Source organism: Cygnus olor, chromosome 7, assembly GCF_009769625.2.
Source record: "Cygnus olor isolate bCygOlo1 chromosome 7, bCygOlo1.pri.v2, whole genome shotgun sequence".
Taxonomy (NCBI): Eukaryota; Metazoa; Chordata; class Aves; order Anseriformes; family Anatidae; genus Cygnus; species Cygnus olor.
The window spans coordinates 26,455,086-26,482,023 of record NC_049175.1 but is presented as its reverse complement, the minus strand read 5'-3'; the positions used below and the strand labels follow the sequence as shown (position 1 = coordinate 26,482,023).

The following is a 26,938-nucleotide window of genomic DNA, read 5'->3' as shown; positions in this document are numbered from 1 at the left end:
AACAAAAAATATCTTGTAATTTATTGGAATAGTTCAAAAAGAGTTAATCCCTGCCACTTGAGTGATGGTCGGTGGGGAGGAGCAGAACATTGCAAGGATGGGTTCCTAATCTAGTTCTTAACAAGATGATGTACGTATCAAAATTACTGCCAATTCTCCTGGACAACTTAGCACCAAAAAACACTGGTATAACTCCCATCTGAATCCATGCCAAAAGACCATAAGCTTCTGTAAGACAGGATCCAGCTGTGAATTGGTAATAAAGTGAAAGCCTTTTTGCAGGCAGACATAAGCTCTCCCTGTGTGCACTCCGAACTTGGATGCTGAGTAGCTGCTGTTCATGCAAGTTAATAAGACTTCCCAAAAGGCAGGATGTCTTACTTCATGCTCACCTATGTGCTGCTTCCTTAAAGTGATTTGTATATATTTAGAGAATGGACAAAGAGCCTAGCATCTCTCTGGGAAAAACAAACAAACAAACAAGAAAAAAAAAAAAGTAACGGGTCCTGAGAAGTAACCATGATCTGTCACTTGAGTGGGAGCCATTGGGACAGCAGAAGAAACCTGTCTTTGAACTGTTCCATGGATCAGTAGATGAGCAGGACTTTACATTCCATACAAGTACAACAAGGAGAAAGCATATCACTGGAAATTATATCAGAGTCAGACTAAAACCTAACTGTTATCATCAGGGGAAGCTAAACAAAAGCAAGGCAACAGTCCTGTTTAAGTGCTGTAGGGATGAGAAAGGAAATTCATTTGTCCCCTGGCAGATGCAGAACTGTCAAAGAATATTTGTGCTGCCATTCTCCTTTTTCCTTTGTGTGTAGGTTTTGGCATGACTTTCTGTAATTATCACAGCATAAAGAAGAAAGAAACTTTCAAAGATTTTTTTGACACCGGTCTTTTCGAACTGGTTCAAAGCACTAAAGTTGGTATTTATTATACAGATATACGTTAGCTGCATTTCAAAATGGGACAGTGGGCTGGACAACAGAGACAGTTGCTTTCTACTTTTGTGCCTAGCTTGGACAGTAGTAATGGTTTTGTACCATAGAGCTACCCAGGCTTGTGGTGAGGCTGCAAACACTGTGTGTAAGCTCACTGGTGCACTGTGGTGTTCAGCACCAGGCAGCAGGGCCAGTTTCTCTGGAATATTGCTGGGACCTGTGCAGCTGCAAATAGTTAGTGTTTTGAGATCTAACTCACTTCAAATAAATGTAGCTCTATTGATGTTACCTGTCTATCCTGCTGGCACTAAGTCCTGTGTTATTGGCTCTGATAAATTACAAAGTTGTGATGGTCATGGGTTATCATCTTGATTTTAAGTGCCCTTCATAGAAAAAGGTGGAGGGGAGCTATTAGGAAAAGACAGTTTTGAGAAGTCTAAATCTTAGGAAGTGCCATCCCAAATGAAGATTTAACAGTGAGACCAAGGACTGGAATACCCATTAAACCTTCACTGATGGCAAACATCTGTTCTCAGCAGGAAGGTTAGCGCAATCATGGTCAGAGCTTACGTGCGCTACCATGATCTAAAATGTAACATTAATCATCTCCCTGAAACCAGATGTATGCAGACTAACCCAGAGCTGATTACTGCCTTCTCTGTTTCAGACTTTACTTTCTTCTCTGAGGTTTCCCAATGCCTGTGACAGTACATCCAAGCTGCCCACTTGAAGCCAAGGACACCTTTCTGCAAAGGGAGTGCCATGGCACAGGAGCTGTGTCACTTCAGTTTAATCACACGTTTTCTGTAGCCAGGCATCAGCAAGATGTGAGGCTCTCCTCCTCTTTGTTGCCTGAGGTAAGGATTTTGGACACAGCACAACGTATTTGCCAGTTGTGTCTGTGCCTGCCAGCAACTGGAATTACCCTCTTGATGAAAGCAAGGGACTGAGGGAAGTCACCTCTGAGAAGAGAAAACGTTGTCTTTCCTCAGAGACTAGAGACACATTATGCCCACATAGGGGAAGGAAATTTCACAGATTTTCTGACCTCTTTCATCTCTTGAGAAGCAACAGGCAGAAGGGCAAATCAGTAGTTATCAATATGAGAAGATGAAAAACAGGAGAGAGAGAAGGGAGCAAAAAGAAAGCAAGGCACCCCCTACATCAATACATAAGTGTTTCTCTATGAAATGATGCTGAACATTTATGATAATCCTCTGGGCTCCCTAAAGAACTTTTACATGACATGGTAATAGATGGTCACTTATGGGTTAACAAAAAACACTTGCATCAGGGTATTGACAGTTTAATAAGAGAAGCAATGGACACTTTTGAATGCCAAGTGGCTCTGTATGGTGGTCTTTCCCGTCAGAGAAGAATGAATTTTAATGGCTATATAAAATCAACAATTTCACCTGGTCACTGTAGTTCAAAGACAAATATAGATAAATGTCTCAATTTTTGGATGCCCAAGATGAGACATGTCATCGAGATATTAGATTGTGAGGAAAGGATCCTACTCCTGAGAAGGAGCCTCTACTCTACATTTCCACAGATGGGGAAAAAGAAATCTAAAAACTTTGACGCAGAAGTTTTGTACAAATGTGAGTTGCTTATTCATACTTTTTAATTTGGTTCTTTCATAGAGTCATGCTATACTCACAAGATCCTGTTAAAATATTCAGTGCCTTCCACTCCAGAGAGGGCTGCATTTCACAGGTGAGTGAAGCGATCACCACATGCAATATCTCTAGAGCACTTGCTGAACTTCTGTAAGCTTTATTATTACTGATTCAATCTGTGTAAGAGGAAAAAGGGCATCCAAACGGCACTTAAGATGGAATAAGAAGCCCTTCATAAAGCTATTAAGAAATTAATAATTACAGGAAGACAGATGTAATTACATCCAGAAGATCAATGCAGTTTTTAATGAAGAAGAATTTCAAGACCCTAAATATAAATTGAGATAAGATACTTCTGAAGCTCTCCCACATACCCTCTGGTAGATAAATGTTGCCAGAGAACAAAGGAATTGTAATGTTGTCACACAAAACAAAGTGATTTGGGTATCCTACTGAAAACATTAAGGTAGTTGGTCTGTGCTGCCAAACCATGTCTTCTTTGAAATATGATTATGCTTGATGTTTACAAATGGTCCTACTGAGAAAACCTCTAGTGTACTCACTGGAAATGGGGCAAATGATATGAAGAATTCCCTTCTGTTCAAAACTGTTTCTGTTTTTCAGCAGAGATGAAAAATCTTAAAGGCTCCACAGGACTTAATGATTTGAGAAAAACCCTTCTCTCCCACCCTGCAGAAACTTCTATATAATAGCATGATAGAGAAAGCAAATCATCATTATCCCTTGCCAGCTGTTGAAGCTAGCAGACAACAAAGGGTACTTGAATGTTGAGCATCTGTGCTAGGGTTGTAGGTCAGTCAAGGAAGAGCAGAGAGAATGTCATCTCTCTTTTGCTCACCTTCATTTGGATCCTTTGGGTTTTGTATGCGGAAGCAACACACAATGAAAATAGCAATTCCACTGAGCAGGAACTTTTAATTTTCTCTTACACTTTGTAGAGAAAGTATACAAAGGGTAACGACAGTACATGACTGCTGTGTATATTATATGGGAAAATAAGCACAGAAGAAACCAAACTGAGTTAGCAAGTTCACACATGGATGTGATATCTTTTCAGATAAGCCTACAAAACCCAAACACTCCAGTTGTGTCCAGCAATGAAGCAGATGTACTTCACACAGGCAAATACATACTACAGCAAATTGAGAATTTTGTTGAAATATCACAACTGAAAAAGAATATATCCCCAAAGAAACCAAACAAACCCAGAGCATCATAGAAACAGAGCAAGCTACTGTTAAAATCCTAGGGCCTTAAGAAACAAGTTAAAACAGTGATACATGGAAGGAAGGTAAGCATCAGCTAGAGAAAAAGGCAGTCACAAAAGGAAAATATATATTGTAGTGAACTTTGGAAAGGAAATTCTTTCTTGACCTTCTCTCTTTCTGCTCCTTCAGCATTCAAGCATATCTCTGCACTTTTCTGTCCTTATGGTTGTTTCCAAATCCCATACGTTTGCACCTCATCAGGAGAAATAACAAAAAATGCTACACTTACAACTTATCTCTAGCAGGTACAAGACTTAATTAAAAGCAATGCTGTGTCTGATCAATGAGGGTGTTGAAGGAAAAAATCAAACTGGTCTTAGCACAAAACAAACATTGAAGAATGGCTGTAGTTAAAACTTTACAGAAGTCACTGTAGAGAACAATTCTTCACTCACTAAGAAGGGTGAGAACTAGTTCTACTCCAGATTTGTTGCCCTTGCTGCTCCTCAAGCTTAGCAGGAAGTATGTGAATTTATATCAGCCAAAGATCTAGTTTAAATTGGAGCACATCTGCAGGAATTTCTGGGTCAATATCTGTCTCAGGAGTTAACTTGTCATGATGGCAAAAATAAACCCTCCTCCAAGGAGAAAGAAAATCCCCAACTACCAAATTACTGGCTTGAGCAGTGCTTTTTGGGAAAGTTGGTAAAAAGACAACCTCTCTCTGTTCAGTGAGTATTAGTGGGGATTTCATAGGAAAGACACTCGTATTAGTAAGTTTGAAGACTTGTATGGTCTGATTCAACAGGACAGAACAGACAAGAATCTGATGTTGAAAAAAGATTTTCCCTCAAGAGAATGGTCAATCCATAAACATAACAGACAATATGTTGATTTAGTTGTAATGTGCTGAGTACCTGGCTATGGGGTTCAGCTTGAAGAAACTCTCCGTGCTTAATTTAGGAACACCCTTGAAAATAGATACCTTTCACTGTAAAAGAAAAGGATTGCTTAGGACTGCATCACATGGTCACAGGGTATATAGAAAGAGGTGTGGATTCTAATCCAGAAAATGAGTTGTTTGAGGCCTTGTCTGGTCCCTCAAAAGGTCTCATGCAGGATAGGTCTAGCCCTTAATAACTATATAATATATACTCTGATTATTAATAGGAATTTGAAGTGTCAGCTTGCAAAGACATAACAGATTTTGAAACCATAGCAATTTAAGGACAAGGTTTTCAACCCACCTGCATGATTTTCTTGTTACAGATGGGTTCTTCCAGTTTTATTTTGGAAGAAGCCTTTGCCTTGTCATGAGTTTTCAAATTGGACTCAGAACTAGATTGTGTACTATAAATAAAAAGTATCACATTTGATACCCTCCTGTTCATAGCATTCCAAGTTGGGGGTGGGGAGGGATTAAACCTAAGAATACATTTTACAGTGTAGTTGTATTACCCACAGAGTTACCAGGTAAAAGAACTCAAATGGATTATTAACAGGCCCCAGATATTATTTTTTTTTTTCTTTTCATGCAAACATAGAATAAGAAAAATACATTTCAGATTGAACAGAACATTTTGTACAATACAGAAAAAAAAATGTTTTTCTGTTTGTTTCAGTAAAAACCTTCCCCAATTAAATGTTATCTGAGCTGATTTTTACTTTGATTTGTAAGTGTGTGTATTGGACTAAAAATCAGTTCTTCATTTCAGCACACCAATAAGTGTCCTCATCACTTTTCGTAGGAAAATGAATGTACTTAGCAGGATATGAACTTGAATGGCAAGATCTCTAATGTTTTTATTATTATTATTAAACATATTTGATGTATAAGAGTAAGGACAAATGTGAAAAATCTCAATCTGCTGCTGTGATTTGCTGTCAGAGACCTGCCTGATATGTTTCTGTTATGTGGATGGGGAAATCCACTCTGAATTGCTTTGATATTGCTTTGATTCACATTGCTCTCTTCCTCCCTTTAAAAAAAAAAGGGCGGGGGGGGGGGACACGGACTGTTACTGCTTGGGCAGCACTCACACAAAACTTAGAAGAAAGATGTTGACCAGTAATGAGACATGTACTGCATTTGAGCATCGTCACTCATTTGAACTTCTGAGATAGGAAAAAGTTGACCATACATCTCCAGTTCTCTGTTCTCCAAGTTAAAAAGTGGGAAAACAGGCAAATCCAACTCAACTTTGGAAATTCAAAATGTAGATTTAGATCTTCAGGGATTGTTGCATTATTATGGTGTTGAAGATACCTATCTTTCTTACCTATGTGTGCCCAGGAGCATTAAATTAACAATCCTCTTTGTCTTCACTATTTCTTAAAGCTATTTTACCACAAAGGGATAGCAAAAAAGAGGCAACATTTTTTTTTTTTTTTTAATACACACCAGCACCTACCCAAAGAGAACTGCAACTAACATTCAGTGTTAGTTAGTGTTAGTCTCCAACAAAATGTATTACAATCACTAAAGACAGGATCCTGCAGACCTTCTAATTATTCTGTACGTGGCCTGGAAGTCTTCCTATCGTACCAGACTTTGCAGGATCCCTGTGGGAATCCCTAGGATGGCCTAGTGACAGACTTTTGGAGCCGATGCTGTGGGGGTTGGCATCGGTTGGTCTGTCTGCATTAATGCATCTGAAGCTGTGAGTCCATATGTGTGGGGTTACCTGTAAGCTGGGCAAAGCAGGAAAGTTTCAGTCAAGGTCACTTCACTTTTATCTGTACCTTAATAAAACATTGGCCTCCAGAAGCTGAAACCATTCTGAGAAACATTTGAGACTGTTAGGAGCAGCATCCTGGGAGTACAGTCTCTCCTCTAATTTATGCTAATAAAATAGGATTTAAATGCATGAATCATGACTGGTAGTGGACTGAACAGACTATCCTGTCCTTCACTTTTACTATTACAAAGATGTCTCTTCACTACTCATAACACCTTTATGAACTGGAGAAGAGAAAACCTTCTCCTGACAAGTATTATTGGCCATGTACGTGCCTAAAAAGTTGTATAGGTTAGGCAACCAGAGTTTGTTTGCCTATAAAGCTTTTGTTTGTTTGTTTGTTTGTTTTTTCTTTTTCATTCATATTAGAAACTGGTATTGTTATCTGTTTACTTTTTCCCTGCACTGGACTGTCCAGGACCTTTATGATTTCTCATTTCTAAAGCAGTAACATATTAGTCCACATAACCTAGCTTAAACATGCCTGCCATATGGAATATAAAACAATTTTGATTTCTCATCAAGCAAATATTGTTTCACTTGTGGTTTTCTTTTTCCTTCCTCCTCTCACACCCCTCTCCCACTCCCACTGAGCATTCAAAGGAGCACTTTGACAACAATGACAAAATTCATTAGTCAAGCCAGCTCCTGTGACTTCATAACTCATTCCCCTTGTTACTCACTGTTGAATCATGGAACAGAAGGTGGGTGTCTTGATCTTGAAGGCAGGACAATGAAACAATATATTTCCATCAGATGCTGGAAGAAAGGTTACAACCTGCTTTATACAGAATTCAATGAGGAATCACAGTAAGGGGAAGCTTTGTATTTGAAGTTTGTATTAACTCCTATAGATGCCAGAATGCTCTCAATCTATTTCTCTTTCATCTCTTTCCTCTAAAAGACTTTTAACTAATCACAACATTATATTAGTTCAGTCAAAACAGTAGGAAATCGATTTTGTTTCAATGCCCTGGGAGAAAAATTTAGATTCCCAGATGTTTCATGGAAATCAACAGAAAAAGATTAAATTGAGAAGCAATTCCAGCTTTAAGTAAATTATCCAGTCAAGTATTTCTATTACACTGCTACATGGACATTTTTGTATCACGAGGCATTTCCTACTTGTTTAGTAGGAAATGTGGACAGACTCAAGCAGACCGAATTTCACCTGTTTGTGTCTTCAAAGGCAGGACTGTATCAAATTAAAGTTAACTTTTGGTATACTCCATTTGGCTTTTAGATCTAAAGATTTTGGGGAAAGGCTTTACCACAAGATGAATTTAACACCTCTGGTTTTAATGCCAGTGAATTACAGTAGGTCATATGAGGTCTTCTTTTGTTGTAGATTACGAGCTCCAATTCTATGTTAAAGTAGAAACTGAAATTTTTGTTCCTTGAAACATTCTGGGCTATCACCATTTTATCTCCTTGAATGTTTTGAACAAGTAGAAATAAACTTTTCTCTTTCTTATTTGTGGGTATGCATATGTGTGTGGGTATCAAAATTAAAGTATCTGTACAAAGCTGGTAAATTCAAATGTAAAAAGATAAGTTTGGAAATGACAAAACAGTTTTCCAAAAAAAAAATAATATATATATATATTAAACATTCTGATATTCCCAAATCTAGATATGTCATTTAAATCTGCTGTTCCAACAAACTGACCTTTTGAGGCAGTTTGACATTTAATTGTCTTCCTTTTTTTGCAATACTTTATCAATGTGGAGTGGTAGCCTGATTTTCTGATGGTACAATTTTTCCTGATGAATCGGCAACCATCTGGAAGAAACTTGATATTTTGATGATTTTGATGCTTGATGGAGATCATCTTCTGCGTGTGGATTTATGTCATGTATTTACGTTAACAATATTAGATTTATCAGTTACTTCCATAAAGTTCCAGTTCCAGAAGTTCATAGAGAGCATTGCTGAATAATTGAACCCATAGTCTCCTTGTGTCAGTCAACAATGTTTTTGCTCTAGCCTCATACTCATTGAGGTTGCAAGGAGAGTTAATGAGAAAATAATGTTGAAGCTGCATCCTATGTGCAGATGGCACATATTTGATGGGTCAGATCCTCTTCCACAAGTTGCTTATTGGTTTACTCATTTTGTTTACTATCTGCATCAAGTCATTAATCTGAAGTGCAAGATCTTTGCTTTACAAGTTATTTGAACCACTTGGAAAATTATGGTCGCATGCTAAAGAGAAAACTGAAGAAGATTTTTATTTCCCACCTTCCATTTCATACATTCTTTATGGGACAGTGACTATTTCAAATCATCCTCTTGGTGGTTACTGCTGAGATCTCTGTTGCAAGTTGTGGACTGAGTTGAGGCTTCTCAGCCAGCAGATTTACTGGAAACAGGTTGCCTCCTGAGAACCATGGACCTGAGGTTAGGACCTGAAAAGCACATTAGATATATGGTTTAAGAAAGCACTAAATTACATGCAATAACTTGACCTAAAGTCTTTTGGAAAGTAGCTGATGTACATTTGAATTTAGACTTGGAACTTTTAGCCACTGGCACTACAACAATGAGAGAGAAGTGCTGACAGCTGCCCACTCTGCTTTTCTGCCAGACATCATCACCCTCATAACAAAGGCAGACAATTGGAAGGCAAGTCCATCCTCTGAGTCCCTGAAATTCAAATCTTGCTGCATTCACTTCAGGGTCTACCTGGAGCCCAAATCTGTAGCAGTTACAACTGTCCCTGCAATAGACAGTGCAAGGTTTGCAGAGCCAGCTCAAGTTTTTCTCAACAGTGGAAGTAAAAATGAATGCTACTCCTCAGACCTAAAGGAAATGCCAGCCCACTCCTATCCAGGGAAGCAGAGAGGAAGAAGGAGGAAGGAGGGCTGAGGTGGAGGTTTGGAATTTGAGACACAGAGAGCTGTGCTGCCTGTTTCTGCAGCTCTCCTGAAAGTGAGATGAGCAAGACAGAGAGAAGACACATTCAGCACAGCCACAGATCTGCACGCCCCGGGCCTCAGCAGCAAGCAAAAATTTATGGAGTTGTGCCACAGCAAAGGAGCCTCATCCTTCCCAGAGACCAATTGCTCAGCAGCCCATTCTACTGCCCAAGGAGTCCCCTGCTTGCGGTGTCACCACCTGGTCCTGCATGCTATGCTTTCAGGGAATGATGCACCAGAGCCAAGGTGAAGCCATACATATTTCTAGGCAGCCATTGCTTTGGGAAGAATTTTTAAATGGCTTGGATTCTCTCTCCTAAGGCACTGAATGAGCATTGAACATCCCCATTGCCTACTGAATACTTACTACAGTTTTCTACATAGTGCTGTCTAGTGTTTATTGCAACTGGTCCCCAATTCACTGAGGAGTTTTATACACCACCACTAATACAAGATAAGACTTAACAATACAAATGATAAATTCACAGTGATAGCAGAGATTTCCAACTAAATCATAATAAATTCAAAAAACCTAAAATAGGATAATCCACCATTAATTCTATTACAATTGTTGTCCACCATGACAAAACAAACAAACAAAGAAACAAGAAAACAACAACAACAACAAAAAACCTGCCACCTTCTTCCCTTAAAAAAAAATAAAATAAAATAAAATAAAATTCAAGCTGTCCTTCCAAGGAGATTTGGATCCTCCTTTCTTCCCTTCTCCCCCCAGCCTCCTTCACTGCTGCTTCTAGTCTAACAGAAGAGTGAATACATAAGAATTCAAACTAGGTCTTCCTTGGAGGGATGCAAAGGACAATCCAATGAATAATGTTGTGGGAGTGATTTGTAGTTTCCCCCAAAGTGTGAGCTGATTTGTTATGGATAGAACTCAGCCTGCTGCTCTGTTGAAAGCCAAATCCATGCAACTGATTTTCTTTTAATACATTTATAGGAAAGAATGATCCTGCATTTGATTGTGTGACTGATCACCTTGACACTCATAGCTGATATTCTACCTGTGCAATCATAATTCTACACATACCAACAAAAGAAAAAAAAAAAAAAAAGCCATGTCTTGGCTGACTGCCTTACTTTCTCATTTCACTAGTGCAAAGGCCATCTGATTCAAATTCTTTAAAGACATATCTGTTGACAAGAAGTATTTTGTGTAATCATTTTGATATTTTATTCATAATGTGGCTTAAAAGGATAGCATATGTGGATTTGACTAGAGAGACTACCTATTGGAAAGGCAAAATAATTGATTTTTGGTTGTGCTTGTTGATTAATGAATTAAAAACAAACAAACAAACAAACAACAACAACAAAAACCACACACAAAAAAAAATAACTAACTGCAATTTTCCTGGAGTAACCAGATATAATCAAGACCAAGTTTAATTTTTCAGGGCAGAAATTTATCTGTTCCTGTAGAACTGGGGGGAATTCAGACCTGATTTAATGAGTGATCTCTATTCAGAATGCTTAAATACAGTCTTTTATCTCAGAATCTGAATGGAAATTATTGAACACAATATATCAAAGATAAGACTTGAAGATAAGCCTACCTCTGCTTGCCTTCTTTGGTAGGTACCTTACCCAGGCACTGACCCATGGCTGGAAGAGGAAGGAGGGCTTTAAAAAGACACAAATAGCTATGGATAGAGAATATAACAAAATATCTTTCCCAACAGTTTTGTCTTCAATCAACAGAGATGTTATCTTGCTGTTTCTGAGCAATATTATTCACCTAATTCTGTGCCATCACTCTACTGAATCAGAGATAAGACTGAGAAAAATGTAACCACTAAAACTGGGCAAAACTGACCAATGACTAAATCTCAGCAAGGTTTTGGACCATGTTGGGGTCACTTACATATGCTAAGAGGAAAGACAGTCAGCTGCCATTGTATTTTTGAAAGTGCTTCTTTGTACATCTGTTTTGCTCCTCTTTTCAGCTTCACTATTACCTGATCTTACTGAATGAATAAAATGACTACTTCTCCCAGGTCATGATCATTTGTACGGACAATTCCAGTATCAGCCATTTGACAGAGAGAGACAGTCTCATCTGACAGCACTACTTTAACTATGTTTTTTTTTTTTTTTTTTTCTGATTTGTTAAAGGAGGTATGACAACCTCAATGTTATAAGCATTACACGAGCATCGCATGCAAGCAGCCACTGATGGGTTAACTGTGATTTTGCAGCAAATCTGAAAGTAATAGTAGCATGAAATTATACTGACTTGGGAACAAAGACTGTAATGGTAATTTTCCAGAGATATGTTTATTCTGACTCAAAGGTGTAAGCAAAGCATTTAAATTGCATTTAAATCAGCTAATAACAAACTACTGCTACAACTACTGATAACAAGATTGTTGGAATGATGATACAGGTTCACTGTCTCTAGTTCTGAATTCAGATTGTTCACTCATGCCAGTCTGCTACTGCATTCATTGTTTAGGCAAATGTCTGTTATTGAATTCAAAGGCATTTAGACATTCATTTTTGAAGCTCTGACATAGAGAATTTTGTAGGAGATGAAGCTAGAGGTGAATGTGACAACTTCTTGTGAGTCTGTCAAGCAGAAAAATGGTTAATTGATAATAAATGGGCCAGGTGTAAGAAGAAAGATGTGATCAACATTTGCTAATTTATTTAAAGAGGAAAAATCCTTTGGCAATAATCCCCTGATTCATAAGAAATGGAGGCAGGCTGGCAAAGTTTAAGTGATTGAAAATGATGCCCATGGCCTTCTGTAAAATCTGATTACAGCTCCAATGATCGATGAGTTGCCATTAGCGAAAGGAAAAAAAGTTCAGAAATTGAGCCAAGTAAATCAAAAAAGACCTTTTGAGTTTACAATGAACACTTCAACATGATTCAAAAAGTGTTTTAACCAAGATTTCATTTTCTTTAAATGTATGTTACCTTCAGAATATGAACTATTCATTTCCATGAGTTCTTTTTGAGCCAGACATTCATATGGCCTGAAAAGATGTCCAGCTTTGCCTGCTGGCTTTTCAAGGCTCCCTTTGATTTACTTCAATGACACTGGGAGTCTTTGGCTGATATCTGGATGAAACTCTCTTCCTTTCAGCCACAGGTGGGTCAGATACATGAAACTTTTAAATTCTTATTTTTGCATTTATTTATTTTTTAAAAAATATCTGAATATATTATTATTTTAAAAAAAGAAATCAGTTTCAGCTTCAGCAAAATATGTTATCAAATCCTGTCATGACTGGCAAACTCACTCCACAGGAAAATAAAAAGCAAAGTGAAAAATAACTGAAAATCTGAAAAAAAAAAATAAATCTAACATTGTAAATAGTAGAGTGACAGGTGTGACTGGTTCACTGACTCAGTAGAGAAAAAGCTTTAATTTTAAGCAAATATTTAATAAATTATAAAAATCAGAATATTAAAAAGTAGATTTATTCCATTTTATTATAAGTAAAATATTTCTTTTGGACTTGAAATTTCAATACAAATGTTTTTATTTTTAGAATAGAGAATATCTAAAAAAAAAAAAAAGACTTTTGATTCAAAGCATACTCCTTTTTTGGTTTGATGAGAAAAATATTACTTTTATTCACTGAGAAAAGAAGGTTATCTTGCCAGTCAAACTACCCAAGAAAGAGATGATCTCAGGCAGAACTGAAGCTCACCTATGAATATTTGTCCTAGCCTGAAGCTGAGGCTCAGCTTACTATTTTATAATTTTCTTTCAAGGGTTTTGAACTAAGTCTCAGCTCCAACACTGACTACCTGTACAGATCAGGACCGATCCTGGTCTAATTTTGTGTTATTTTTGTTTTGATTCAGAATAAATCATCTGTAATTTACAAATATTGTCTTTGGAGTTATACTGGATGCCACTTCCTTCGAGCTTTTAGTCTGAGATCAGAAAACGTTCTACAACATCAGCTTTTTGCTGATAGTCAGAACTTCTATGAGGTGTTACAGGGTGAATCAGAGCAGCTCTCAATTGATTTTTTAGTGTACTTGAGACTATGGCCAGTGTCTACATAACGTTGTTGCCATTTTTACACAGAAATATGCTAGCTACACATGAAAATTCTTGAAAGCAGATGTATCACTAAGGTAGCATTTGAGACTTTCTAAATTAGACCAAATTGTGTAATGCAAACAGAATGGCAACAGGCAACCTCTTCCTTTACTAGGCCTCCTAGGGAGCTCCGTGACATACATAAATGAATTATGGGTAAGTCGATTCCAGTTTCTTCTTAATCATACAGGGTAATGTAGTTTTTTGTTAATTAAGAAATAGAGATTAAGCTAAAACAATTTATTTAATAAATTATAAAGATATGATTGCATGTTAGACTGCCATGTGAATAGACTCATTCCCAGATTGTTAGATCAATGAGCATTTTGATAAGATACCTGGAAAGCCTGACTATAGTAACAAAATACCCTTCATAATTACATTATTGGCGATTATTATTTGAGATTATTATTTCCTGTCCAGATAAGCCAACATGAGGTTATGAGAAGAAAGCAGTGCAGCCTGTTTAAGAGAGTGGAAGGGCTTTGGTGAGCCCCTGACTTTTTGCATGTTCAGTGTTGTAAATCCCTAGCCCTTTGCCAAAGCGGGTCATTCCAAGCTGAGACTTTTAAACAGCTTGTCCTCATGTTGATGAAGACCCAGGCCTGATAAGGCACCGAAGAGAAGTTCCACACAAAACACCTTTCATCTTCAGCTCCCTGTCTTCATCATCCTTTGCTGCATCTCTCAGGATGCAAAGTGACGTCATAAGCGGGAACTTATTGATGTAAGAGATGTCCTTGAAAGAGGGACAGCAGAGGGAGCAATGCTGCCATTTCGATTAAACCTGTTCAGGATGGCTGGAACAGCTTGGTGTAAGCTCACTGAAAGACAGATAATTACTGCTTGTTGACTGCTATTTTTAATTAAGCAAAAATAACACTCCAGCAATCGTGGGACTGATGATGCAGCAACTTGCCAGCTTCATTATAACCGACATCATCTTCCTAGGTCTGTCCTGGATTGCTCTTCAAGCACTATTCAGCATAATTCCTCCTCATTTCCAAGGAGACTGAAGTTCATATTGGTTAAGGGGTAGTTTGGAATTGCAAAAGCACAAAGTCAAGAAGTTGTAGCAGAGTCAAGATCTAAACATGCATGACTCTGAAGAGTTTTCTGTCTTTTCACCATTGTCTTTCATAACATTTTACATGCCATAATCAGGAACCCCAGAATGACTTATTGAGGCTTGCTTCTTCTTGCCGTGCTGATCTTGTACATTACATATAGCTCAGACACCAAAAGCTAACTAATAAGATTCCTTAGAGAAAAGACCTCTTGGCATACTTAGCCTAGTTTCTGCAGTTACAGACAACATCATGGACCGAACTCCATTTTTAAAGATTCATTTTCCTCTATTATGGCATGTATGCTCCAGAACTGCCTTGGTCCAAAGTTTAGAGAGAAATCTGTCATTACTGTTAGTTTTGACTTGATCATTCATGGGCCAGTAACTTCCTTCTGAAATTTTTCTCTTCTATATACAACCAACCCAGTATAAGAAAACATCATCTCATGAAGTAGCCAGTTTTCTTTAATTTATTTCCAGTCTTTCAGTAAGGTTGGATTAAAGAAACCTTTATTGTTTACATAATTGTTTGGCATTAGTTCTTTGGACCAGGTATGGGATCCTAACTGTCGTTACTGTGCTATGGCTCACGCACACATCCCAGGGTGTAGTAATGTGCACTAACAGAGCACGTAACAGGCAGCAGAGCTGGCATTTCACATCTGTAAGACCTGACTGCTGTTCCCAGTCTCCAGCTTGAGCTTTCAGATCCCCTGCAACTCACCTTTGCCTTTCAGTTAAATAGGTGTAGTAGCTACACACCTTTTTTATGGGTTATTCTGAAAAATGCTGAAAAAATTGTACTGCAGCTAAGTATAATGCTTTTCCAAGCTATCTTTATCTAAACTTGCTTCCTGTATACTACACGTAAGTACAACTACAAGTTGTATTTAATGCAAATGTTTTCTCCACTCCTGTCATAAAGGACATCAGCAATTCAAGAAAAATTCAGGGCATTTGGGATTAGGCTATAAAAAACCTCCACACTTGAAATAACCCATCCCCCATCTATTTTAATTTAAAACCTGCTTAAAGCCCATTTTTGAATTTCCAGTGCTGTTATAAGGTGCTTTAACACACATGAAGCAAATGAAATTATTTTGTAATGAAAGTCTTGTCATACATCATTAGGATCTTCCTCCTACCTATAGGGCCATTTAGGAAGCTGAATAAATCTATCCAGCTTTATAGCTGTAAGAGACGGTACATTAAGTTTGCTGGTCCCATAGTGCCTGAAGAAATCCAAACACTAGTATTCTTCAAGTCCAGGAGATTTTATTTTCTAACTTCCAAATGTAGATGGGCAGAGATCTTCAAAAGCACACCCTCAGCTAGCAATTGTGAGCAGAGGTCTGCAAGCTTTAAGGAGACATATTTTTCACAAAGCACACTGAAAGATGTGATCACTAAACTGATAGTGAACTCAAATCGATCTCCTTTTCACATCCATGTTGTTGGTCTTTTCAAGGCACAGAAACCTAGTATTCTGAACACTTATTTAGTCAGTATCCCACAGTACTGGATCTTGCTATAAACTGCAAACAGCTGTAGTCGTCTCTCAGATATCATGACAGCCTAGGATATTGGCCATCAACACCTTGACCAAGAGAGTGACACTCCCAGAGCTTACTGAACCCTCAGCTGTGAGAGCACAGCTACAGCTGGGGCTGCAGCACAAGCTGTGTCACAGAATTGCTCAGGATTAAGAAGCTGATCAGAGCATCCATGGAAGCATATACTAAAAGAAATATTGGATTTTGGGGGCACTTAGATTTTTAATGAAAAAATCATGGAAAACAGACACAATAAAAATATCCATCTCTCTCTCTTTTTATTTTTTTTAAGACATGTTTATTAGAATTATCTTCTAATATCCCCAACTATATCCATCTTTGAATCAGATCTAAATTATTTTCATTGCTGTTATTCTATCATCATTTTCCATTATTACAGTGGAAATACAGTAATCAAACTAATGCATTTATCAGTTTGATGCTGTTTCTGTGACATTTTTTTTTCTTTGCTGGAAAACTGACAGTTGCTTGGTTTCATTTGTGTTTCTACTGCAGCTAGTTAAATAAAACATTTTCAAAAGCCATCTCACTCCATCTGTAAGAGGGAGAAGAATAAGAAGGAAAAATTCAGGTGGAATGAGTTTTGCTTCCTTTTTAGAGTCTGTTTGCTACTATTAAGCTAAAAAACAAACAAACACAAGTCATCCAACTTGAAAAAAAAATAAAAAAAATTAATTGACAAAATCCAAACCACTGTAGTTCCCTTCTTCCAGAAAGTCATTGCCTTATGTCTAAGCTAGATTTTATGCTTAGCTTCCTACATGGCTCACATTTGGCTGCAGAGACTACTGCAGTCCCTAACCAGCGTATGAAGCACAACCAAACTGGGTCTGCAGCTCAAAGTCAGGAAAAGAAGACCACAGAAATCTTTGCAGAGCTCACTCACAGGGTGGTGATCTCCTTATTTACTGACAGGAAGTCAAAGATGCCTCCTCATCCTTCATCCACCTAGTTAAAATATAATCCTCATTTCATAAGGCCAAGTTTTCTGGAACTGGTTTGAATTATGTTTTTCTTTAGGGCAAAATTGATCAGTCTCTATGTGTTGCAAATATTACCTTAATGTTTATATGAACACAGATTAAATCTGTCCTGAAAATAGGAGCTCCCAATATGAGTATATTGTGTCTCATCAACTACCCATATTTTTAGCTCTATCCCGCCTGAAGAGCACGATCAGTATGCCTACACAGTGGAGGAGCTAAACCCTGCTAAGAAGGCTGAGTTTACTGCACCCAGGTGTCCTAGGTTTGATCTATATCATCATTTCCCCAGATTGCGCACCAAAGTATGGAGCATCTTCTAGATCTAGCCCTCAGGATCATGGCCAAAACTTTCACATGAACATTAAATGACAGAAGAAAATGAGTCTTAATTTCATCAGAAGCTGAGACTTCTGGCCTTGTCTGGCAGTGCCTGAAGCATTCTCAGGTAAGAACTACAGCCAAAACAGTGTGTGAAAGCAGGGAAAAGCCATCCATTTTTTATTGGAGAAGAGTAAATAAGAGAGAGATGTCAGACACAGGTTACCAGCAGAGAGTTGGAAACTGAACTAGGAATTAGTATATTCGGTTTCTAAAGCTGTCAATGCATGGGGAGGAGGAAGATGGGGTAAGAAGAACATGTTTTGTTCTTATAGAGTAAAATCCACTTAGCAGCTCTTTTGAGATGGTGAACTTGTCTTTGACAGTTACTATTTGTGTCAGTGGCTGAGCTGTTGCTCTGTTTGCACTCATTCTCTGCAAAACACTGCATTCTTTAGGCAATTTGAAAATCTTAAATCCATCTTTTCAAAAGAAAGTTTCTAACTAATTATATTATATTTTATTCCTATTATATTCCTACGGATAAGCAAAACTGCTTCTTGGAGTCTGGATAGGTAGAAAAGGGTTATTTGATTATACATAGGTAAAATGGTCTTTTGCTCCTCCTGCCCTGATGTTTAGCAGAGGAGGACTTGGGCCACTAACAAACATCTGAGCCTCAAAAAATTTAATTTCAAATGCATTGACCTCTACAGAGAGGGAGTTTCAGAGACTGAGAATGCCTACCTATTGTCTTTCTTTTCCAACCTACATACATACACACTTTAAAGTCTCCCTTTGCTCTCAATGGTTACTTGTAAACTGTCTTAGACTTCGTATTAAGCTTAGGTTTTAGCTGTCTTTTGACTTCCACTCTGGAGGAAAAGCCAGACTCAAACACCATTGGTAAACAGCTAAAAAGATATCATTAAACTCTTGAGTGTCCTCTGTTCTGAAGGTGAAGATCTGGAAGAGATTTTCCAAATTCAGCTTCAGATGGGAAGATGGGGAAGGAGTCCCTGGACAAAAGAAGGGGTAGAAGATTTCCAAGGAAAATATCCTTCGTTTGTCACTGTATCACCTCCCTGCACTGTATTTTGTTTGATATTAGCAAACATTGTGTAAGTAAACCTCCCTAAAGATCACATGGTAGAGAAACAATTACAGTGCTGTCCCATAGGAGACTAATAAAAAACAAAACAAAAACAACAACAACAAAAAACCACCACAGATCTGCCTTTTTTAAATTTGGAACTCGTAAGAACATTCCCTGCCTGTTAATTAAATTCCTTGCCTGTTAAATTGGCCAGCAAATACTTCAGAAGTGGCTACTAGATATTTATTACACATTGTTGCTCCATTTTATGTGCTCTAGTAGTGTGAAAGCACGCACTCAAGCAAGGGGACAGAGGGAAAGCCCCAGGGCTGCAGTTATCTAAGGAAGTGTTGTATGTTCTGCTGGAATAGAGAAAATCAAGTGTTCTCTCTGATGAGCCTTGCAGGTTTGTCTGGACCATCCTGGCAGGTTGGCTCCTGGTTTAAAAGTCCCCTTCGGTTTAGAGGTAACAGATAAAACTCCCCAGAACAAACCTCCAGAAAACCCTACAAATTAAAACACCAAGATAAATGGATGAAAACCAAGGGACAGCATAAGTTTTGAGTGCATACTGGAACACAAAATATAAGCTTTTTCTTTTTACGTGCATCTCCTTGCTGCCCCTGAGCCTCAGACACCACTGTGCTAAGCAGTAAGTAAGGCAGAGTGACAATGGACAGCATCTGCTTCCAGAGAGGAACCAATACAAATAAACAAAGGAAGAAAGACAGGGCAAATATTAAGAAACAGCATTTTATCATAATCAATACCTGAATTTGTAGGAGCCTTGAAGAAACACCAGTACAATCAAAAGCATGTTTGTTTTGCCAATTATATCAGCTCATCTAACAATGGAATACCTTCTATTAACACTTTGTTTGCCTATAACATCACATGATTTTGGCTACAATAACACTGCAATTGCTTGAGTTTCCAGAATACTTATATTTACTTAAATTTTATGCTAAATTAAGCAAATCTTGATAGGAAAAAGACTGTGTTCATAATGCAGATGGTGTCTGTGCCAGGTATTAGTACAGTATTCTTACTAGCTTGGAAAGCTAGTCAAATCAAGGACAAAGAACAGGTCAAAAACTTGAAAAATAACATTGACACAACAGATATTTCCGAGTCTTTGTTTTTCTGTACCTGAAAGGGAAGCAGCCATCGTCACCCTGCTTTCCAGAGAAGTAATGTGCTTTCTTAAGTGCTTTCTTTGAAATTTTGTCATTTTCTGTATTAATGAAAGCTCAGTATTTTAATCATTAAAGCTTAGAATAATCCAGATCACAGATCTATAACAACCGCAGCAAGTGAGAAGCATCTTTTCCAACAGGAAATGCTTTAAAGAGATACGAGAAAGGGAAGAAGGGAACATACCTTAGTTATCACACCCAGATACCGTGTCTGGGTAAAGCAATTAAAGACCTCAGCTGGCAGGAGGAAAAAATAAATTAACAACTAAAGTATAATAAGGTAGGCAGTGTAATAAGAGTAAAGTAGAGGGAAGTCTTAGTCCTGTAGGGATCAGAGTTATGACAAGTGCTCAACGACAGAACATAAGAACAAATCAGAGTTCCTTTTCTTAGGCTTTATAGATCCCTTGCACAGCAGGGGCTTATACCCAACCTAATAGAAGGAGGGAGAAGAGAGGCAGAAGGTGCTGATGGAGTGGGATAAATATTGTCCTCATTGCAGGGGAAGGACACCCACAACACATCTCTGGCAATAAATATTAGCTGTAGATCAAGATTCACTCTGATATACTAAAACAGGCTGCTTATGAAAATCTAAGAACTAAATATTTCATATTCTTGTTGTTTACAACCCAAGAAGAGAAGATTAGGCAAGAGCCTGAAGAAGGTTAACAAGATAGTTTTACACATGTTTACAAAGAGCTTGTCCTGAGCCTGATAAAAAGGATGATCATATCTGTTTGATTATCAAACAAATTACAGCTTCCAGCTGCAGCACATTATGCTTTAACCAGGCTGGGCCACAAAAACTGATGATAAGCTTCCTTCCAAAATGAGGAATAGATTATTGCTTATCTGGTGGTCTAAAATGTCCCTCTTTTTTTTTTAAGCCCCTGGGTAATGGCTTAGGCTCCCTCATATATCAGTCTGGGATGAAAGTCCACTGCCTTAAAAAAAGTTTTTTTCTCCTAATACTTCTTATATAACACACCTGTGGAATTGATTAATATAGCTGCAAAATAGTTAATGCATGGGTCAGTTTTTAGCCCACCTCCCACAATATTTTTGTATCACAATTAACATGAAGTGAAGAGGTGAAATACAAATTTACTAAAACAGATCATAAATAAGTTTGATTTCCTGCAGTACCAGACAAATGTATCAGAAAAACAGGTTAAAGCATTACAGGGAATAATGAGCATTAGAAAAAGGCTACTGGTTAACAGTTATATTAGCAACAAAAAGCTGGAAATGAATTAACATTTACTCAAAAAAAAATTATGTTTGAACCTTTCTGAAGGCTGCTTCCTCTGAGCCATCTGAAGGCCTCAAGATGACATAAAAATGTTCTGCAAGTCTCCCTGGTGTTGGGAGGATGAAAGGGTGACGAGACAAACCAGCTGGCCCCATATCTACTGTTTTGAAAATGTATCAAATTTACATACATCAATGTATGATATCTGTCAACATAGAGAAGTAGTAAGAGTCTCCATTTCCACCCCAATGACTGGGATCCTCCAACTGTCCTTACTGCAGACCTGTAGAGAACAACGTGCTGCTGAAGGCCAGATGTGACCTTGCCAAGTAATTGCAGGAAGCCTACAGCTGCTGGCAGGTGCATGAAAGACAAATGAGCCTAATAAACTATTAAGAGAATTAGCGCTAGACTATTAAGTTCAGGTCCCTAGTGATATGCAGGTATTTAAAAATCAAAGGGAATTAGGAGTCTAAGTAAAGGTGCAGCTTTAGTCCTACAGATTAGATATCTATACTGGAATTCTTGGAGCCATCAGATGGGCTCTGGATTCCTTTGAAAAAATCAAATGAAAAACAAACAAAAACCTACCACCGCCACCACCAACGACAACCAAACCAAACCACCACCACCAACAACAACAAAAACTGAAACTCGTTAGAGCTTCTCTTGCTGTAGAAATCTTTCTTTGCTTTGGGCAATATAGCTTTCAAAACAACTGACTTTCATTTCTGAGATTCCAGTCATCCCATATACTATTCCAAAAATTTCCAGGCTGCATCTTTTTCTGGAAGAGCTTTAACAGTTGTTCTGCTCTGACACTTGACTTTCCAGGCAGATTTGGGGTACTTAGAGGAACAGTAGGAAAAATGTATCATTATTTCATGAGGAATTTAGAATTTCAGCTCTAGAGATCAACAGACGTTCCAGAAAATACATGACAGTCATTTGTGTGTTCTTAACAAAGGAATGGATGGGGAAAAGATTGTGTTAAAAAATAAAGAAATAAATAATTATAATGGAAAAACAAACAAACAAAAAAAAACTAAGGAGGCTCAGGTCAAGTCTTTTTGCTTATTTACTTCCCTGTATAGTTTCAGTGTTTATTCCAGGAGAGAGAAAAGTAAAGGGAGAGAAGGAGAAAAAGAATAAACAGAGGTAGTTTATAAAAATATCGTAAGAATAATGCTGTTCCCATTATCACAGAGTGCATCTGTCAGCTCTATCCATTTCTTTTAGATGGGGTGGAGAGACCTCTGACATTTCAAATGCATCACTCTAATCAAATCTCTATCCTCCTGAAATGATTTCTGAGACTGCATTATAGGTCTATAGAAATACATGAATGAATAATACTTTGGAGAACAATAAGTAAAGTAGCAGGGACAGAGCTGAAATAACTGGGTTCACCAGCACTAAAAAGTGAGGGAGCCATTAATCCCTGAAGATAAAGTATTTTCAGCTCTAAACCATTGAGATCTGCATGGCTGTAGGGAGAAACCACTCAGTGTGTTCCCATTTACCACTGCAGAGCAGTGAAATTATCAGCACTTCTCATGGTACTGCGCTGCCTGGCAGGGGAGTCAAACACTGTGAGTTTCATGAAGGGCTGAGGGGCTTTTAAGGCAGTTGTCAGTCTCAGTTTTTTAGCCAAAGGATTTATCTGGCTTTCCGCTTTCACAGCTCTCTGTAGCCACTTTACAACCTCTCCCTCAGTTGCAAGACTACCCTTGTTCTTAGATTCTATAGCATTGCAGTAAAAATGTTATGAGACAATATTATGACCTCTCAATATGTAAGTCATGGTCCAGTACCTAAAGCCATTTAAGAGTTACTTTTGTCAGTTCAACTACAAGGACTGTAATTGGTTTGTGTGATTTTTTATTCCTCATCAGATATTATTCATCTCATTTGAGTTCAGCCAACAAAACAGGGAGTATCTAGTCTAAACCAGAGACCTGTGCTACTACAATCAATGAGGAGTGGTAAGCACATGCAGAAAACAATTTGTCCTGTCTGAGGACTCAAGACTAAGTCAATTGATGTGTATTCCTTTCCTTGTCCCCCACCATTAACTACAAAGAAAGACTAGAGGATAAGTTTAGGATTCATTTAATCTAACCATAGGTGTCTAGAAGTGAAACACTGAGACTCCCTATGTTGTCAGTGAGAGTAATGGGAATCCCTACAGGGTAATTTGTTCCTTCTGTCTTAAACTAGTATCTTACAGTGGAATGAGTCACCCTCTGGAAGTCTCTGTCTGTGGACTGTTGACGGAGTCTAAGGATAGGTTTCATAACACTTCTTTTTGAGTATTTGCCATACAGAGAGAGTGCAGAATATTTAAATTTCTGCTATAGTTATTATCATTTATATGGAGCAATGTCAAGAAATTAAATAAGTAGTGAAGGAGAAAAAAAAAAAAGGGAAGATAAAGTCATCAGGAAACAGTCTAGAATAACAAAAGACTGACAAGAGGGTTCTGAGAGGTTTATTAGTCCATCCTCATGCTCAAATCTTGATCAACAAGTAGTCATGTAATAACAAGGAGTTTGCTATGACTGTATACAAACATTCAATAGATGTTATTCCAGCTGCTGTAGGCTGAGACATCCCCCTAGTCTCTCAGCACACATTTTTCTTCTGCATCTAGGAGAAAAGTACTCCAGATTTCAAATACAAGCAAAAAGGGATAAGAGGGAGGATCCCAGCAAATAACTTCATGTGCCATAGGAACATTACATTCATCTGTAGTATGACCAGGAGACTAAGGATTTAGGATAAATGCACTTAAATTTTCTGGCCAAGGCACCTATTTTATGTCATTTCTTCTGCAAAAGAGAAACAAGTGAAAACTACTTTCTGTATAAAATTTAAAGCAGGAAGAACTTTACAACAGCAGGACCGAGTTCATATGGTTCAGCGGGGTTCATTAGTAGGATCCCAACTGGAGTTACACTGATTTATGCTACTTAGGATTATAGTTCAAAATACCTTCCTAACAAAGTAGTGTCAGAGTGAAAACTAGTTATGGGACCTTTTCCAGGAAGAACTCATAGTTAATTTACAACCTCACAGCTGCTGACCAAGGTTTAGGTCTAATTCTAAATCATGAACATGAGCAATGGAACTTGCTGGGAAATTTGAGAGAAAATAACTTCTAAAGGAAAAAAAAAAAAAAGTTTCATAAGTCAATGTTTTCCTACATAAAATATATATATATATTTTTCCCTCTTTTTATCTCAAACTACTGAAAAAAATAACAAAAAGCCCCATGTTTTCTGACTTCTCAGAGGGTAATATTTTGGTTAGATGAAATAACATATTGTTTCCTATTAGGGAAAGGCAGTCTAGGATGTCTCAAAGCCACATAAGAATCATAGTGGAATTGCCTCAAACTCATTTTTTTTTTTCCAGAATGGACTGCCTGGACCCTATCTAGCACCACATGACTGCAACTGCATGTTAGGAGCAGTTTAAACTGGCTGGAATCTCACTGCAGTTATTGCTCTTCTCAAGAGGAATTTCTAGACAGCAGGCAGAGTTGGATGTACATAATCTCTGTACCAGAGAGCCTGGATTTCTGAAAAGAAAATGGCACTCCCTGCACACACCTTCAGGCAGATATTTCTTCGACTTGGATTATAGAGAAAATGAGACTGAATTATCCTTTTCTCTTAGTAGGCTCAATTACACATCCATCTCTCTTATTGCTAAGGTATGTCCATAAATCCTACCAAATAACCTGAAGAGCTGTAGGAATTGCTGCTTTCCCTTTCTTTTCTTCAGAGCATTTGACCTCCGGAACTGATCAAGACAGCTGAAAAGAATGAATTCAGGATATTTATCAGATGGTATGGCCATTGACCAATGCCCTAGACACCCAGACAAAGTCTTTCCAGCATTTGAGCAGAAGGTAGGATGGAAACATTTCCATAGCAATTTCTTTTTATGTGTTGTGGCAGAAAGAGGCCATTCAGACACTTGGAATGATAGTTTTAAATAGCAGTTGTGGGAATATTTGCAGTTAATGGTTTTAGCTGATGTGGTTTAGGGAATTGCATTTCTTTGGTGGTATAAGGAAACAAGGACACTCACATCACAACTCCAGGAGTGGTGGTTGGTCCTGAACACTACTTTAATCAGGGCTTTAATCTACGGAAGGATAGAGGTGCAAGGAAAAAAAGAGCTATAATGCAAGTTGCTCGTTGCATAAGGCAAACACAGTAAAAGCAGTTTGTCATGGGACTTCCATCACCATAATGTATGAACATGCTTTTTCTCAGCACTGTAGGTGTAGAAATTGAATAGAGCAACCCTGTATCTTATGGTTGGATCTAGTTCCATGTAAAAGTAATCACTGCCAATTCTAAACAGATTCTCATTCCAGATCCCACTAGTTTTTATAATAATATCATATTGGAAGTCTTTTGACTACTCTATTTATAAAGAAAAGAAAGAATTTAATCATGTATTAACTCAGCTCTTAACAGATGATGGAAAACACCATTTGATCTCAGCTCAGTGGCTGGAAGCCCAGCACGTGACTGAAAATAGAATCTCTTATCTGGAATAGCAGCAAAATGGGAAGGTAAAAAAAAAAAAAAAAAGGAAAGCTTGAGGAAAAGATAAAGAATTCATAACTTCTCCAGGGTCTCCCAGACTCCCAGAGATACAGAGATCAGATGGAATCATCTGCCTTTTCTGAGGGATGATATTGACAGTTTTGCCTGAACCTCCTAATTCTAATAGAGGGTATAGAAGACCTGGTGGAATCAAAATTTCATGATATTGCTATTCTAAGTATAACAAAACTAGCACAGAGTCCACCTTATATATTAGGTCCAGAGCAAAATGAACCATTAACATACTAAGGAAAATGTAGACCAAAATGTCCATGTTTTGTCTGTACAGCATCTTTTCATCCATCTACCACTTATAGAAAATTTCTACAGTCAAGAAAGAAAAGGCAGAATCCTAAATGGTTACCAGGGATTTTTATTTCATGACTTGAAGGATCCTCATAAGGTGACTAAAGATATTATGTTTACAATGTTCTACCATGAACTGGCTTCTTTGGAGTATTAAATAAAGGTGCTAGGAAGATGGGAGATGGATCTGCCTTGTCCCGTCTCTTTATGTTTCATTCTGCTTGATGTTGATCTCCCAAGGACCATTTTTGTTAACACTAAATACTATAAATTAAAAGAAAACAACAACAAAAACAAACAAAAAATTGGGGACAGAATTTTTAAGGAGAAATTATTTTTCTGCAGAAAACTGGCAATGCAGTCATTTTTTGCAAGTCATGAGAAAAATTAAATTCATATTAAAACCAATATTGGAGAAAATATTTGAAAACTCCATATTAGGGAAGATTTTCTCATATTCATTCTTAATTGTGCCTTCCCACATATCTTTCTATATGTCCTGTACCCAGTCATAGAAAGTTTACTATGTATGTTCCTTGCATGCTGAATTCCTCATTACAGCTGGGGTGTGGTAGGAGAGAGCTAATACTCTTTGTTTAGGAAGCTACTCAAATACCATTAAAAAGCAAGATTTTAGGTTTTCTTACCTCTTGCCATCTAATCTGTTCTCAGCCATTTCGTGTTCATAGTAGTAAATGTTCTTTTTCAAGAGTAGATTGGTGAAAAGAGCCTCATCAAACTCCCAATGTGACTACCCAGCTGTGACATTTCTTTTGCTAATTCTCTGAAAGAACAACCCTGCAGCTCCTGACAATAATTAAACAAAACCCTGCACAAATTCCTGCTGTGGAAAAAGAATCAGACCCTACTCTTCATACTGCTAAGAGTATTACAAGCACTTGTATTTTTTTTTTCAGATGCACTTGTTTAAAGCTTTCCAGTAAGCTGTGATGTGAATGCTGCCTCCCATGAAT

At 37.8% G+C, this 26,938-nt stretch overlaps 1 long non-coding RNA gene across 2 annotated transcripts; it reads left to right on the top strand.

Annotated features, from left to right (window-relative positions):
* Positions 1-13,824: 13,824 nt before the first annotated feature.
* On the top strand, positions 13,825-20,327 carry LOC121073447. Of its 2 annotated transcripts, XR_005821721.1 has the most exons (4): positions 13,825-14,354; positions 15,908-16,007; positions 17,458-17,613; positions 18,445-20,327. It is a non-coding gene; the product is annotated as an uncharacterized LOC121073447 (long non-coding RNA). The 2 variants fall into 2 exon arrangements; XR_005821720.1 differs by lacking the exon at positions 15,908-16,007 and having other exon boundaries at positions 13,832-14,354.
* The last annotated feature ends 6,611 nt before the right edge of the window (positions 20,328-26,938 follow it).